At 32.2% G+C, this 18,609-nt stretch overlaps 1 protein-coding gene, 1 long non-coding RNA gene and 1 pseudogene across 4 annotated transcripts in view; 2 read left to right on the plus strand and 1 right to left on the minus strand.

Annotated features, from left to right (window-relative positions):
- CDH9 (cadherin 9) overlaps nt 1-18,609 on the minus strand; it is an 87,134-nt gene that overhangs the window by 67,064 nt on the left and 1,461 nt on the right. The gene's annotated exons all lie outside the window — the stretch shown is intronic.
- The window catches only part of LOC143646162 (uncharacterized), a 56,325-nt gene that overhangs the window by 18,373 nt on the left and 19,343 nt on the right, over nt 1-18,609 (plus strand). The gene's annotated exons all lie outside the window — the stretch shown is intronic.
- On the plus strand, nt 7,502-7,851 carry LOC143646355 (iron-sulfur cluster assembly 1 homolog, mitochondrial pseudogene; annotated as a pseudogene).

Raw genomic sequence — 18,609 nt, forward strand, 5'->3', positions numbered from 1 at the left:
GTCCTCATATTTTGAGAATAAAGAGTACAGTAATAAGATAAAAACAAAGAATAGCTGGTTCAAGAAAAACTGATGATAAACACAACCCAAAACAATATAATATATATAATACAATATTGCGCCTAAATTTGACGATTAAACATAGTGTACATACAATTCATATTAAATAAATTGAAATATATTAAAATTGAAATATAAATAGTAATTAAAAATCATTATTCTTAGTCAATTAATTGCCTTTCCAGCAAAATATAAAGCTGTCCAATAATTATCTCTGAAAAAAGTACTACTAAACTCAGACATGGAAATATAGATAGATTTTAATACTTTCAATGAATATAATCCTCATACTATTTGGTTTTCCTTAATACAAATGATATGATTATATTTACATTATAAATTGAAACTTGAATACCCAAGATTCCAAGATAGCAACAGAAAGAAAACACTAAGCGATTTTATTTGTAAGTGTGAATGCAAATCAAACCAAAGTAAAATTCTAACGCATAAATATCTTCAGCAGAACAAGACCAAATAGTGTTTATCCAATAATTTATTTATGGTTTACTGTATCAGAAAGATGACCATTGCAACTTGGAAAACAACGTATCTGGGGTAATTACACTCTTTTGCAGATGGAGGGACAGCATTTAACACAAGTGACGGTCCCCTTTAATTGGTAAAAGTAATTTAATAAGTCTTAACGAAATCTACATTGACAGTTTGAGACCAATCAGGCCTACTGAACATAGCTGAGCATAAAATAGTGTCATATAGTGTGTTAGCACATGCACACACACACACACCTACCTACGCAGTTAAACAGTAATGAAAAGTTTGGAGTAAGAGATTGTTTTAAGGGATTTCAGATAGGGAAAGTGTATGTTCCAAATGAGAAAAGAGAGCTCAATAAATAAAGGGCAAAACTGGGACAGAGGGAGAAAGAAAACTCTTTCCTTAAGAAATGGCATATTAAATTTCTAAGACACTGATGTCTTAAACTAAAGTTGAAGAATTGTCTTTAGTGCAATCACTCTACTCTGGTCGAATTTTCCGTACTGGTTTAAAATACAGAATAACTTCACATTGGCAAATCTAAAGAAAAATGAAGGTTAAAAAAAGAAGAAAGAAAGATGGTTCAGTATAGTGAGTTCATCAGTCTACTACTTTGAGAGAGCAAATATATGAATTCAAACTGATGGTGAAGATCACGCAGTGCTGCACCCAAACTGTTACACTGATGGAGATTGGCAGGAGACTGTTAAACGATAGAGATTCAAACAACAAAACAACAACAATAACAACAACATTAATTAAGCCCTTCTATATCTTAGGCAATGTTTTAGATGCTTTTTGAATGAACTCACTTATTCCTCATGATAATCTAGAAAGTGGGTGCAGCTATCCACCATTCTTTTACAAATGAAGTAAAAGTACCCAGAGAATTAGTAACTTTAACTTGTACAAAAAATACACACAATCAGCATTTAGTGAGGAAGAGCTAGAACTTGAACCCTAGGCCTTCTGGGTCTAGCACTCTGAATCATGACCTGTGAATCAGGAGATGGCATATTTTTTCTGGGCAGATAGAAAATATTTTAGGATTTGTGATCCCTACGATCTCTGTTGCAACCGCTCAAAGTTACTATTGCACCATGAATGCAGTCATAGAATATGTAAACTAATGGTTGTGGCTGTATTCCAAGAAAATCATAGATACGAACATTGAAATTTGAACTTCAATCATTTTCATCTCTCACAAAAGGTTATCCTTTTTTTGATTTGCTTTTAAACGTTTAAAAATGTAAAATATTTATGTAATCCCTAGATTGTATAAACTTGGCCATATCTTGCCAAGGCTCATTTTGTCAATATCTACATTATTTAAAAATTAAGGGGAACCATAGGGACATTGGCAGTTTGGAGACTCTTGGGTTGCATTAGAAAATCTGATCATATCATATATCTGACAATTGGTTAAAAATCGTTTTGAACAAATTAATAACTGCCAAAATACATCTAATAAAATTTAACATACTTTAAAAACCTGGTTGGAAATTAATAATTAGCAAGACAATTTCTTAATATACTAGAGTACCTCCAAGTATAAATACCTTAGAGTACAACATCAGAATAAAGAAATGATTCATACTCTCTACAATGATGTAAAACACCAAGTGCTGTAAAATAATAATATTATAAAACACAAAATAGGAATGATAACTATAGTTTTTTAAAAAGGAGAAGAGTTTCTTTGACTTAGAAAGTAAACTAAACTAAAAAAAAATATAAGTATTACAATATCAAAAGTCTTTATATGCAAGGAACCATGAGTGTGCGCAGGTGCTATGTTCAGGTTTTTCGTCACAAAGGTTTTTCATTGGACTAATTTACCCACTAAAAAGAATTACAAGAGCCTGGCCAAACCAAACAAATACATGGATAGACAGACAGACAAAACCGTTTGATTACACTGGACCCCAATCCAAAGAGGAAGAACTGCAAAGCCTGAGACCTTGAGTTAAGCTTCTTGTGGTCCATATCATTGCAAGGATTTTCCCCTGCGGGCACATTCTATCTGTGGGAGGTAGAGGGAATGTAGAATGGAGGCCAAGGAGACAACAATAGTCTTTTTGGGTTGAGAAGATGGAGTTCTGGCACAGGATCTGGCAGTGGCCAGAGCGACACAAAACTTGCTGAGAGTGGCCCAAATTTGTGTTAGAATTCCATTTCCCCCTCAAATGTTCAGTTAATGTTTAAACTTCACATGTAAACTTCAAGTAACTTAGTAGAAAACATTATCAAGAAGGCTAAGGAAACAAGAAGAGATTTCATAAACTGGAGACAGAAATTAAAGTTCAATCTTGCCGAGTGAGTGGGGGTTTGAATTCCCTCAACACTTCTGTTAATCACAAGAGTGATGATAAAATTGAAATCGCTCTGTCATAGCAAAACATAAAAAAATAAAAATAGTTTTAAGAAGATTGAGGTGATTTCCTCATCGAGCACATTTTGAATTTTCAGCTACAACATCCAGCATCAAATTAAAATTATGAGGCTACTAAAAAACAAGACCCATTGTCTGGAACCAAGGAACATGACAATCAATACAAAAGGATCGAAGGTTAACTCAGATGTTGAAGAGTTATCCAAACAGGGATTTAAACTGACTGTGATTAATAAATAAAAAGGAATAATGGAGGTTTTGAGTGAACATCTAGAGTTCATTTTTAGAAAGTTAAAGAAGAAACAGAATTAAAATTGAAAATGTAATAGAATCTGAAGTATTCTATATCTATTGAAGAAAATTAATCTAACTCAAAACGTTTCCACAAATAAGACTCCAGGCCCAGATGAATTCACTGGTGAATTGCCCTAAAAATTAAAAGGGAAGGCAACACCATTCTCACACAAATTCTTTCAGAGAACATAACATATTAAACGAAAACCAAAAATAGGCAGAACCTTGTTTCTCAGATATCTGGAAAATGGTTAAAGGCTTGCAGTAACTGGGTGAGTGCCAAATCTAGTAAAAGCAAGTTAAAAAACAGTACAAAAATTTCTGGGTGCCTTTGCTGGTCCTTCCTACATGTGTCATTGTGGAACTGGTCTACATACTATGGTACAGATTCTTGTTCCCAGCTTCAGAGAAACCAGAGCATTCCTTATGCACATGTGATGGTACATGAATGTCTATATCAGTGAGCCTGGGGCAGCCTGATGGACTGAACCAGGACACTTATTGCCTCAGAACTTTTGCAGCATATAAAGGTAGCTTCAGAGAAATTAATATGCTATAAGAAAATAATCAAATCACTGTTGCCAAGGACAAAAGATTACTGATTTTAAGAGATATAATATAACAACCAGGCTAAGCAGAAAAGACAATTTCCTAGGGTTAAGAAGGATATCTGGATCCATTTAAATGGGAGAATTTTTAAGAACATGCATGCATAGACAAGACATATGCTTAGAAAAAGAACAGGAGGATTCTATAACTTGCCTAAGGCTATTCTTTACACCCAATTTTAGGATGGCTAAGCTCTGAAGGAAAACACTTGTACTGGTCAATTTTCACAGCCAGGGAAAGGTGTTTTCTTTTCTTTTCTGTATACTTTTGTTGTTATTGTTAGCTTTACATAATCAAGGAAATCTCAGTTCTGTTCTGTTATGAATGCCGTAACATTAGACAGGTATAAGTTTGAGGATAGGACACCATAGTGTCTAAATTTCAGCAATAACACATTAGAACACTGCAATGTCCTGTGTGGAACAAAAATTACAAAGCACGGAGAAAAACAGGAGATGATGCCTGATGCAGAAAAAGCAAGAAAAAGCATTAGAAACCATCTAAGAAGTAAATAAGCCCTTGGATAGCAGACAATGACTTTTACAAAATTGTTTTAAGTATACTCAAAGAGCTAAAAGAATATTTGGAAAAGGAACTAAAGGAAATTAGGATATATAAACAAAAGTAAAATTTTGATAATGAGCTGGAAAGCATAGAAAAGGAACCAAACAGAAATAACGGAGTAGAAGACTGCAGTAACTGATATGAAAAATTCCCTAAAGGTGTTAATAATAAATTGTAGCTCATCAAAGAAAAAAATAAGTGAAATGAAGATAAGACAATCGAAAGTATTCAATCTAAGGGCTAGAAAGTAAAAAAGAATATAAAAAAGTGAGTGGAACCTAAAAAACCTATGAGAAACAATCAAGCAAACCAATATATGACTTATGGGTATTTAAGATGGGTAAGAAAAAACAGAAAGTGGCAAAAAGAATATTTCAAAGATGACTGAAAACTTCCCAAATTCAATGAAACACTTGAATATACACATCTAAGAGGCTCAACAAATGCCAAACAGGATAAGTTCAAGGAGACCCACACCAAGCACAGTGTAATCAAACTGTTGAATCTAAAGACAAAAAATCTCAAAGAGAGAAGCTGCACATCATGTATAGAGAGCCTAAGTAAGATTATGGGCCAATGGCCCATCAGAAATCAGGGAGACAAGAAGGCCATGGCATGATATATTTAACATGCTGAAATAAAAAAAATGTCAATCGAGAATTCTATATCCAGAAAAATTGAGGAAGGAATGAAGACACTCCCAGGAAAACAAAAGCTGAGGAAGTTATTACCATAAATATGACCTACAAGAAATGCCAAATGAATTTCTTCAGGTTGAAAGGAAAGGACAGAAGATGGTGGATCACAGGCAAATGAAGAAATAAAGATACTAGTAAAGGAACTAAAGAAGAAAATGTAAATACTGGACTTTTGTATTTTGCGTTTGTCATTCCACTTTGCACTTCCTTGCAGTTTCTAAGAAAGAAATGCCTAAAAAATAAATAAATAAACATATGGTTTTGGACACACAATGTATAAAAATGCAATTTGTGACCATACAGAGGTGATGTGATAGAAAGATAAAGGAAAGATAGAGGAACATAGTTGCATATGCTATTGAAGTTAAGTTAGCTTCTAATCAAACAAGGTTTTTACAGATTTAGTATGTTAACTAAAGCTCCAGGACAACCATAAAGAAAATTTCTGAGATAAATGCACAAAAGAGATTTTAAAGCATTCATTGCAAAATATCAACTTAATGTACATATTAATCAGGGTTTCTAGAGAAACAGAACTGACAGAAACATAATACAGATTTATTGTAAGAATTGGTTCACATGACTGTGGGACCAAGCATATCTGAGATTTACAGAGCAGATTGTAAGCTAGAAACTCTAATGAAAATGTTCAATTAATTCCTTAGGCAAAGCTGGTTGAGTGAAGTGGATATGGAAATTCTTATACATGACTGCTGAAATAATCAGTTCTCCTTTTAGGGCCTTCAAATGATTGCATGAGACTTCTCTCATTGTTAAAATCAATTGCCTTAGTTTATTGTAGATATAATAAGCCATAGATAGAGCCACTTTACTGAATATTTAAGTTCACAAATTTCCCCACAATAACAATCAAGTCAGTGCTTGTTTGACCAAACAACTGGACAACCTAACCTAGAGAAGTAGACACATGAAATTTACCCACCACAGTAGTAATGGATTGAGTGACAAAAAATGGTATAAGTTCAACAAAATCTAAATAATAAAATAGCAGAAGTCATGAATTATCAGCAGTTACTTTAAATGTAAATGGGTTAAGGTCTCCAGTCTAAAGGCAAAGATTAACAAAATGGAAAATGGTCCCAACTATATGCTGAATACAACTCACCTTAAAGTCAAAGACACAAGACTGTTAAAACTGAAAGGATGAAAGACATATTCCATCCAAATAATAACAAAGAGCGAGTGGGGATATAGAATTTTAGCCAAAGCAGTTAAAAGGACTAAGAAGGATGTTACATATTGATTTAAGGGCAATTCTTCCAGAATATAGCAATTATATGTATCTAACAACAAGGCCCCTGAAATATGAAACACTGACATATTTGAACAGAGAAATAAATGAGTCTACATTAATATTAGGAGACTTAAATACACCATTTTCAATAATAGATAGAACATCTAGCCAGACTTTCAAGAGGACTTGAAAAATACCATGACCACAGCTGACTTAATAGACATATAAGAAGCATTTCATCAAAAAATAGCAGAATACACATTTTTCTCAAGTGCACATGGCTCATTCTATAGGATAGACCATCTATGAGGTCACAAAACAAATCTAAATAAATTTTAAAATATTGAAATCTTACAAAATATTGTCATCAAACACAATGGAATGAAGCTAAAAGTCACTGATGGAGGGAGAGCTGGAAAGGTTAAATATATGTGGAAATTAATGACACATCCTTAAGTAACCAATGAGTAAAAGAAGAAATCATAAGGGAAATTAGAAAATATCTTAAAACATATGAAAAAAGTACAATATACCAATACTTATGGGATGCAATAAAGGCAGTGTTCAGAAGGAAATGTAGAGTTATAAATGTTTACATTAAAATATAAGAAAGAAGTTAAATCAGTAATGAGCTTACACCTGGAGGACCTAGAAAAAGAAGAGTATATTAAACCCAAAAAGAGCAGAGGGGGGGAAAATAATAAAGATTAGAGCAGAAATAAATTTAACAGAGAAAAGAAAATCAACCAAATCAAATGTCATTTTTAGAAAAGATCAAAGAAAGTTGACAAACCTTCATCTAGACTGACAAAAAAAAGAGCAAATTTGCAAATAATAAAAATCAGAAATGAAAGGGAGACATTTCTACCAACCAAACGTAAATGAAAGGAAATATAAGAAGATACTATAAACAATTGTAGGTTAACCAATTAGATAATCTAGTTGAAATGCATTCATTCCCAGAAGCATTCTGATTGCCTAAATTGACTCAAGAGGAAATGAACTATCTCAGTACACCAATAACAAACAAAGGAATCCATAATCATAAACTTTCCAATATGGTCAATGCACCTGCAGTGTCCATGGAGAGAGACTGAGGTGACTGAGCTTTGTTCAGAGCCACGGGAGTGATAGATGACCAATATATCTGCTCTGATACTGTAGGCTACTGTTTGGGCTATGACCAAGAAGCTGCAGCTCACCCAGACCACCCTCACCTTGACACCTTCAGCAGTAAACAAGACAAAATAGCTTCTTAAAGAGAAGCCTGAATGTATTATAAGACAAAAGGAGATTCTGATAAAGAAGTTGTGCAAGATGGAGTCAGAGTGTTCATCAAAAAAATAAAATAAAAATAAAAAGCACAGCTAAAACTTTTAGGGACAGAAATAAATTATGTAGAAGAAAAATTGTCTAGTGAGTTTGTGTTCAATAACCCAAACATCAAAGCAAACTGTGCCTGTGGAGAAAGCTTTAATATTTGATACCTAAAGTCTCCTCCTCCAGCTGTAGTTTTCAAGGTTGTTCCTGGAAGACTTGGGTCTTATTAAAGAAATAATATGCCTGACATTTTATTAAGTTTCTAATGCATGAGGAAATAAAACAATATATTTTGAAAATGAAGTCAATGTGTTGAACTCAAAAAGCAATATTAGTATTCCTCTTAGAGGATGAGAAATGAGAAGCCATTACTCTCTTTGGATCATTTTTCTATTCTGCAAAGAAAAAGAAAAATCCTATCTAAGCTTAAATCTCTTGCATCCTTTCTCTTTGAAACAATTTCACTGAAGTTGCCTTAGTGGTAAGCTTTCAATAAATCTCTATCAAATGGCTTGAATTGTGCAACTCCCCTGATATTTTCCCAACAAGAAAGACAGCTCTTGAAATTTAGGAGCAAGAAATCCAAATTGCTTGTAGTAATGTGTTAGTGCATTACTTTTCTACCCAAATTTGGCATGGCTTTTCTACATTTTAATTAAAAATGCTGTTGTTTTAAGTCTCATTTGCTTGCTTTTTAGCAGCCATCAGATGAAAGCTTCAGTTAAATATTTTCTTGAACTGAATGATGGTACAAATGGTAAAAATACTCTATCACCTGTTTCTTAAACCACTTCTTTTATCACCCTAAATGTCTGCTCAAAATGGGTCTGAAGCCAACCTAGATTGTTTTAGTTGAGAACCTCCTTAAAAGCCACCTAGACCATGCCCTACTTAATTCTATGGCTGAGTAAGCAGAACCCCAAGGAAGCTAAGGGTTTGTCTGACTTCACACTGCAAGTTAGGGTAGCGGCAGGCCTTGGCCTCAGGCCCCCCTTCCACTGTAAGTGATGTGTTCTCTGTGCTCTTAGGTAGTCAAGAAAGATAAATAAGTGATCTGGCTTCTCTGTCTGTTCAACATTTTGATAAATTTTTAAATAATTTAATGCAAATCATGTAAGTTTTATTTTATTTTGAATAGTAAGAATCTTATTTTAAAACCCATTTATGTGAATTATCATCTTGTTTCATCCATGAAACCATGAAATAAGGGTTTACATCAGCAGGGAGGACATTATAGTAGAAAGAATTATTCTTTTAGAATGTGGAAGTAAGTGTGAAGCAGAATTTGGGAGTCTTTTCTTAAAATCCCCAATGTGCTTATACTTTCTGTGATCTTAAGTTGAATTGCTAAAATTTTAAACCTAACATTTCAACCTAAGGTTTTTATCACCAAATTTTCTTTAACAGTATTCATTTTGTCATTTAATTATTTATTCTCCTGGGTTTTGCATATACAGTGAGGTAGCAGATTTTTTTTTTTTGAAAGCTAACTCTCATGAATTGAAGTAGACCCCAAATTCCTTTGTCATATTCACAAAAGCACTTGGCATAAAATGCAACAAACCTAGAACAGGAGCTTTCTGTAAATGCTTATGAGGTGTATCATTAATGTACTTGCTAATCCATTTTGGATTTGGGCAACACTGTAAGTGCGTAGAGATTGAATTGATAATAAAAACAATGTGGCTTCTTTTTGACCATTAAAAAAAAAACTGCCAAGAAAGAACAATCCAGGACCCAGTGGATTCATGGGTGACTTCTGGCAAACCTTCAAAGCAGGAATAACACCAATCCTTCTCAAACTCTTCTGTACAACTGAAGAAGAGGAAACATTTTCTAACTCGTTTGTGAGGCCAGCATTAACCCAATGTGAAAAACATTAAAGATATCACAAGAAAATAAAATTGCAGATGGATATCCCTTAAGAATAAAGATTCAAAATTAATCAAGAAAATTCAAGCAACTCAAACCCAACAACACATTCAATTTATTGTACATCGTTACCTGGTGGGATTTATCTCAGGATTGCAAGGGAAGTTCAACATAATAAAAGTAATTAATATAAATACACCACATTAATAGACTGAAGGAAAAAACAATACACACGAACATGTCAACTGAGGTTGAAAAAACATGTCACAAAATCCAGAACCTTATCTTGATAAAAGCCCACAAAAAACTAGGAATAGCAGATAACTTTCACAACACAATAAGAGCTTAGATATCAAATCCACAGTTAAGAATATATTCAATGGCGAAAGAAAGTTTTCCCCAAAATATCCGGGACAAGACAAGAATGTCCACTTTTACCACTACTATCCAACAGTGTGTTAGAAGTTCTAGTTGGAACATTTAGGCAAGTGAAAGCAATAAAAGTCATTCAGATGGGAAAAGAAGGAGTAAAATTATTTCTGTTCACAGATGATATGACCATATATATATAGATAGTATATATATATATATATATATATATATATACATATATATACACATTGTATATATATATATATGTATATATATATATATTGTGTATATATATATATATACAATTCTGAGAATCTAAAACAAAGTTACCAGAGACAATAAGGGAATTTAGCAAAGTTGCAGGGTAAAAGATCAACAAATAAGAATATGTACCAACAATGAACATCTCCCCAGAAAGAACTCAATAAAACAGCTATATTTATAATATCTATTAAAAGAATAAAATATGTAGAAATACACTTAACAGAGGATGTAAAGGACTTGTTCAAGGAAAACTACAAATCATTGCTGAATAAAATGTAAGACCTTAAAAGATGGAAAGATATCCCATGCTCATGGATTGGAAGGTTTAAAATTGTTAAAATGTCAATACACCCAAACCAATTTAAAAATTCAACACAGTTGCAATCAAAATTGCAACAGCTTTCTTTGCAGATATGAAAAGGCTAATTACCTAATTCATATGGGAAGGCAAGTGGCCCCAAATAGCCAAAATCAACTTGAAAAGGAAAAACAAAGCTGGAGAACTCCCACTTCCAGATTTCAAAAATTGTTGCCAAACAATTGTAATCAAAACAGTATAGTCCTGATATAAAGACATACATTTAGATTAATGGAATAGAATTGAGATTTCAGAAATAAACCCACACATCTACGGCCAATTGATTGTTGATAAATGTGTCAAGTCCATTCAATTGTGAAAGAATCATCTCTTTGACAAATGTGTAGGGAAAACTGGATATCCGCATGCTAAAGAAGGAAAGTAGACCTCTACCTGATATCATATATGAAAATTAGCTCAAAATGGATGAATATTCTAAATAGAAAAGCTTAAATGTAAAACTCTTAGAAAAAAACATAACAACATATGTTTAGGATCTTGTTTTAAGCAATGGATTCTGAAACTTTACACCAAAAGCGTAAGGAACAAAAGAAACAATAGATAAACTGGACTTCATCAAAATTAAAAACTTATATGCATCAAAGGACATTATAAAAAAAGTGAAAAGGCAATTTAAGGATGGGAGAAAATATTTTGAAACCATATTTGTGATACAGGTTTAATATCCAAATTATGTAACAAACTCCTGTAATGCAACAACAAAAGACAACAGTTCTTCAGACTGATAGAGATTGTCAAACTAATTCTAAAAGTTATATGACAATTCAAGGGACTTAGCAAATCACAGTGGTCTTGAGGAAGAAGAATACTGGTGGGGGAGTTAAACAACCAAATTAAAAATTAAAACCGTAATCCTTAAATAATTAAGGGAGTCTGGAAAATTGATACAAAGATAGAGCATAAGATCAATATAGGGATGAGAAACATGAATAAACAGAAACCTGAGTTACAAAATATGTCCATTGGAAAGTGATAAATAAATGATAGCCTTAAGAAAAATGATACTGAGATGACTATAGATCCATTGTTAACTTTTAATCTCTATCTTACATGTATATGTAAGAAATTTTCTTCATTAATAAACACTATGAAGGCAATGAAAATACAAACTAAGATTTTCCAGATCTGAAAAAAAATCAATGATTTATACCCAATATATAAAGAACTTTTATGATATCATAAGAGAAAGAAAGTTAACCCAATGAAAAAGTGAGCAGAGACCTGCAAAGTCAATTTGCAAAATAAAATAACCAAATGGTCAATCTGAAAAATTATTTTGAGAACTCAGCAAATGCTCATACTTTAATTTTATAAAATGTAGAACACAATGTGTATGTGAAGCATAATATTGATTTTGTAAGTAATTACCATACAAATTTTATTACAGAAAATATATAAGGAACCCTTTATGTTATCATAACTGCAGTTATTAATGGAATCATTTATCTGCTTTTTCTTTCACTTCACTAATTCTCTATCCAGTGTATATTTAACCTCTCTTTACAGGCTTTCAGTAAGTAATGAGTGAAAACTCTAGTTTTGAAATTATTCAGTCTTCTCATTTTTTTATCACACTCTATTACCAAACCCTCCCAAATTATATTACTGATTTTAGACTTCAATTTTAAGAGATTTTCAAAAGATGCAGCAATAATGCTTGGCCAAGACAAAGAGAAGAAAATTATAGAGAAACACTTGGACAAGGGTTATATAATATCACTTTTCTGGCATTTCTAAGAGTTGTTACTAGATTTATATTTATGCCCTATCTGGTTTTCTTTCTATTTCCTTAAATGGCCTCTATTAAAATTTAATTTTAACCTCTATTAAATTAAAATTTAATCATTTAACCTCTATTAAAATTAATTTAAACTGCTACAAGTGTTCAGAAATCAGGTAATCATTCCAGCACAGTTTTCTTGAACTTAAGAGCATTTTTAATGTTAAACAGTTTTAGTTCTTCTTCATCAGAAAATTTCCCATGATTTTGCCCCAAAGCACTATCAGAGGAAATACTTTCTGTAGAAAAGGGTTAGGCACTCTCAAAAAATGTGTCTATCCTTCTGACATCTTCTCTCTTTTCTAAAGTGGGGATACTCAATTTTAAACCTTCACTTTGCCTTTCCAATTATATTACCAGAAAAATAAGTTGGTCTTTGCTAGCAGTGACCTAACAGAACCACGAGGAAGAAAACTGACAAATTGTCACACCCTTGCTCTATCTAATTTGGAGACAGATGCTGAAGATTCCTGACTTGCTTCAGAATTGCCATTATGATAGATTTATGAACTATGAACAGCAGCTCTTCAAATGCGTGGTGACCTTTCATTCCACTCATTTTAATTTCTTCCCAACAACATCCATTTATAACAAAATCTCCACATCTTCTTACCAATAGTCATTTTGAAATGTAATGGATATATTTGTGTGAAAACGTATTTGCTATATTTGGCGCATTATTGCTATTATTTTTTTTAAATTTTGTCAAGATCAATATATTTCATGACAAACCTTAGGACAAATGGAATATAGTTTATCTTGTTTTGATCAGACACTAGGAAAATTACTTCAGAATAGATAATATGTATAAAAGACATTATTTCAGCCAGTTTTACAAAGTCATTTTTTAGTTTCTTCATATACTCATGAAAATGATTTTGCTTATTTTGCAATAATTTTAAGGACAGTCTAAGTCATACTTTATTGAGATAAATGTTTTTTTAAATGCCAGCAATGCTTCTCTCAGTGGTTTGTCAATTAAAACCTCTGTAAATAAATAAACCAATAGTTTGCTTCTTAATAGGTATTTAATGTTGCATTTCTTATTGATATATGTTAATGTGAAATATACTATAATCACTGCAAAGAGCATATTTCTAAGCAAGCATAAACATATGAAAACTGTGCTTTTGAAATCTGATCAACATAATTATTGTCAAATATTGGTTGTTAATTAAAATGGATGGAGGTACTTTTGAGAAAAGATAATAATAATGGCCGATTTCATAAAAACATTTTGAAGTGTTAAAGGAAATCCAGTACCAAAATTTTAGTAATATGCAAAACCACAATGTGAGCAAGGCAGTTAAGGCCAGTAAAAAAACAGATATAAACACAAAAAAACTCAACAATATGAAAATATATAAACAGTAAATAAACAGAAGGACTACACAAATATTCAACCTTGTTCTAGCCACGTGACCAGGGTGATTCTAAAATTTTCTTTAATTTTTAATTTTCTGAACCTAGTGTTTTTGTAGGGAATATATATTGCTTTTTTAATAATAACAATAACAGTAATAATAAATAATTCTCCTGCATAAATATTTGTTCCCAGCCCCTCTCTATCTTCTTGGAAAATTTGCTATCTAATTTTTTTTTTTTCAGTAAGTAAGTAAGAGTGGATTTGATCATCTGTAGGTTTGGAAACAGAAGAAGAAAATGTTGAAATTTAGAAAAATTAATGATTACTGAAAACAATGGAAGTTTCTAGATATTATCATATATATTATTTGGTTACCATATTAGTAAACATCTTCTGCTACATTCTAATACTTTTAAAAAAATGGTTTAATATTCACTTGTATTCCAGAAAAGGAAACAGTTTATTTAAATTTTAAAATGCAAAAACGTCTAAGAGTAATCTCAATCCCTAGTTAAGTTAGAAATTGTGTAATCTCATCTTTTGACTTTTAATATAATTTGAAACTACTTAGATTAAAGACATAGAGTTTGGGGTAAAAGTGACTGTAAAGCACATGGTATTTGAATGAGTAGAGTAAAACGGGAAGAGTTCCCGTTTACTTCCCATTGCATTTAGAGCCCTTAAGCATGATGGAAATATAGAAAAGGAATTAGAACAGTAAAGATGAACCACATCTACTGAGAAAGTTTGATTTTTGGTGCAATCTTTCAAGAAAAGGGAATATAATTATTTTAAAATTTTCATTGATCTCCCTGGTTTTCATAGAATCAATCAATAAGACCCAGGCTAATAAATACTCAATAAATATTTACTGAATTGCTGGCTATTCATACATATTGAATAAACATGTGAGACCAAACAGTGGGGCAAGGAAAAACCTCAAATTTAGCACAGAATCAAAGCTCAAAGATCAGAGATTCTATGAAGTGAAAGGGAAAATTGAAATTGTGCCTTGAATGAGATTTTGACAGCTGGTCCATAGTTTTGAGGGAGAGTTTTAGCTGGGGAGAATGAAGATAGGCTTGTGTAAGAGGATGCACTCGTAAAAGGAGTTAAAACAAGAAAAAGAGATGAGATCATGTAGAAGGAGGTCTGTGCATAATAATGAAAGAGAAGTCTATATATAGAACTAAGATTATAATAATGAAGACACAGAATGCAGACTGGAATATTCAAAAATATTGAAAAAAATATATTGGAAGACTTTGTATTCTACTTAAGTACATTTGGATTATTTTTTATGAAGGTACTTTGCATAAGGGATTGGTATTAAAAGAAACAGTGGGTGTGTGTAATATTATTTGAAAGTTTATTTTCAAAGGAAAGCAAAAAGGCCAGTTCACCCAGCTAATGCAAAGGCCCAGTGAAGAGGCTGTACAGTCATGGCAAGGGTATGGATTAGTAAGTCCTGAGGGAGATTCACATTATGAAAGTAGAATTTTATAGACCTAAATAGAAATAGGGCCTTGTAAATTTTCCGAATGACCTATAGCCATTAAGGCATTATGTTTTTCTCATGTGTTCTGAGTTTTTATGTAAAGAGAAGTATGGAATGCTTCTATAAATCTGAAGCAGCTGCTCCATGCACTGCCCTATACGTGACATTCAAAAACCTTCCTAAAGACATTTTATTTAGATTCTTAACATATATATATATATAAAACATACTATAAAAATTCACCAAACATCCTTAAGTAAAATTTTCATTTCCATTTCTAGTATCTCTTTTACATGTTACTTATACATAGCAAAGTGCTACATCCTAAAGTCTGAAGAGAAAACTACCTAAGTACATTTTTAAAATAGATGTTGTAGGGAAATATCACCATTTAGTGAGTACATCAACGTAAGGAAGTATAAAAGAGATTCACCTCACAGCTTGATTACCAAATCTAATATAAACCAGAATTCTATTCAATTTAGATTTGGTACACCTGTGATTTAGGTAACCTAACCAATTATAACAAGGAATAAATAGTAAATAATAAATACTAAAAAAAAAAAAAAAAACCCTTCCCAATCTAGGATCTTATTATTGTACTCATTATGATTTCAACAATGGTATAGCAAAAGTTTCCAAATTAAAGCCATGAAAATTGATAGCTTACATTGGAATAAAGATATTTCATTATATTTGGATGGTAACTACTTATAGGCATATCATTAGTACCATGCTCCTTTCCCTACACAAAACAAGTGGTAAATACCTATCTTTGAATGAAAATGTAATGGTAATTGGCCATAGTGAATAGTACAAAATTAAGAATCCTAATATTTTGACAATATACCTGGAAATTTCGTAGCTCTTCATGCAATAAATGTGCTTTAACAAACAGAAATTAAAATCAAATCATTAAATCTGCTCAGTTCTCAATAATAATTGACATATGATCAGTTGATTAGTCATACACGTTAACCAGAAATTCTTCAGAACCTAGATCTAATATGTAGCAAAGCTCAAATGTACATGAGCACTCTCTGGCAGAATAGTCGAACAAATTGCTACGCTTCTTGTCAAATTTATTTTAATACCTCTTTTGAACAGTATTCTGCCTAAGTGAGTCACATGTGTCTATTCAAATTATAGAAAAGCTAAACATCAATTGTTTTGACTTTATAATCCTGTTGAGTTGGAACAAAAAGTTCTCTCATTACAGAAAACAGATTCTGTAAATCCCTGATACTTCTGCCAAAAGTGACCAAGCAAACTTTAAATTATCTTATTGTGAAAAGCAACAACTTGCTCTAAATTCCAACATTGCTGATTTGTTTTCTGCTCTATTGCAAATGTCTTAGATTAGGAAAATTTATGTAGGGTAAATTCTACATAAAATTCCTCATAAAAATAACAATTCATTTTCTTCTTCCTCCAATCCATCATGAATATGAAAAAAATCTGATCATCCCCAACTTGTGCTCCCATTACCAATTTGTACAATAGCTTTTAAAAGATATTCAAAGCCCACCCTATGTAAAAGGAATAGCCTCCAATTCAGGGCCTTTCACAGCAGGAGTCTAACCTCTCATTGCACTAGTTTTTTGTTTTTTTTTTCTTTTATTATGCCATATATAATCCTACCTCCTTGAATTTGTCCACATGCAAATTTTAGTTAACATTTACAAAATCTTCCTGCTTGCAGTCAAAACCTCTCCCCGACAACCAAGAAAATATCAGCAATGTAGAGTGAGAAAGAAATCTCAATGATAATTTAGTTTGACTTCACAAAAATCAGAAGTGTGGAAAGTTGAAATCACTTCCAAGTTTTGAATAGTTGCCGAATGGCACAATCAGGAATTTAATCATGGGGCCTGGTAAATATAATAGGCTTATCCCTCTAATGGGAGGTACATGCCACCAATGCAGCAGATCCTATAAAACTAGATCTGGGGTGGGCAACAGTGGCTCCATGGCAGAGTTCTTGCCTGCCATGTCAGAGACCCGGGTTCGATTCCTGGAGCCTGCCTATTAAAAAAAAAAAAAAAAAAGTCTATTTAGAGTAGTGAATTGGGCAGGCCACATGGCTCAACAGGTAGAATTCTCGTCTATGCCAGAGAACCCAATTCCATTCCTGGTGCTGCTTGCCCATGCAAAAAAAAAACTAGAGGGTTATCCAGGACAACCAAAGGCAAAAAAAAATAATCTATATGGTGTTCAAGAAGTTAAATTGTAACCAAAACTCAAAGGTCAATCAAGTTCAGGGGCAGCAAGGGCATGGCAAGTTTCTGAATATGCAAATGAATAATGAATTCGAAAGCCAGGAGAGCAGATTAGTAGAGAGTTTTTATTAATGAAAATTATCAAATTTTAAAAAGAATTTAATTTTATTTTATTTAAATTTGAACATTTAAAATTAATATAAATTGTCGATAACATTAATAAATGCTAAGAAGGGGCCAGAAGCCCATTTTATAGAGTGGATTAGTTATGTGGCACACAGTTTACCCAAGATAAGCCTTAATACAAAACAAAGAATTTTTTTTTCCAAAAAGTAGTGAGGCTACTTTATTTTGTTGAAGTTTCTGTTTCATATACTTGTTATTTTCGAAGAATAGTATAAAAAACAATGAACAGATAAAGTTTTAGTATATTTATTCTCACATTAACAAAAACTGTGTCTCTTTTAATAAGAGTGTTCCATTTAGGGCTCAGGATCTGGCTGTCAGGGATAAATGAGCACAAAAATTTGAATACCGTAACCTGTCCACAGGTAAAAAAAGATTCAAGCTCCTGAGACAAATGATAAGATATTATATGAAAAAGTAATTAAATAAAACTATGCATACGCTTTTAGTAATTATATATATCAGATTACAGAACTAATTACAAAATAGACAAGATAGTGCAAAAAGATCCAAAGTATAACAGAAAAGGCTTAGAGTAATTAGAAAAATGCCAGTTCAGTAATAGTGGTTAATGTAAAAATTAATTAATGTGCAACTTTTAGAAAGGAGCATTATTTATTGCTCCATTGAAAAAAATGCCTTTAGTGGACCTTGACTGCCTTAAGAGTACAAGTATCTTTTTATCTAGGCTATTATTTTGTATCTGTGAACCTCCAATGATGAAACCCTTTATGTAAGGCCCTATGACCTCAATTTGTCCTTCAGACATTGCCTTAGATAAAGGATCATAAGGCAATTTCAAGTCCTTAGACATAAGCATTTGTCAGCTGAATTCGAAATACACTGAAGTTAGCTATTAACTTATAGTGTGAAAAGTGATATTAAATAAGGAATGCTAGAGGCTACTCTCTGACTAACCTGAGGAGAAATAGAAGAATGAAAGCATCAGCAAGTGAACTTAACTACATAGGGCAAAATAACCATGA

This window comes from Tamandua tetradactyla, chromosome 9 (assembly GCF_023851605.1).
Source record: "Tamandua tetradactyla isolate mTamTet1 chromosome 9, mTamTet1.pri, whole genome shotgun sequence".
Lineage (NCBI taxonomy): Eukaryota > Metazoa > Chordata > Mammalia > Pilosa > Myrmecophagidae > Tamandua > Tamandua tetradactyla.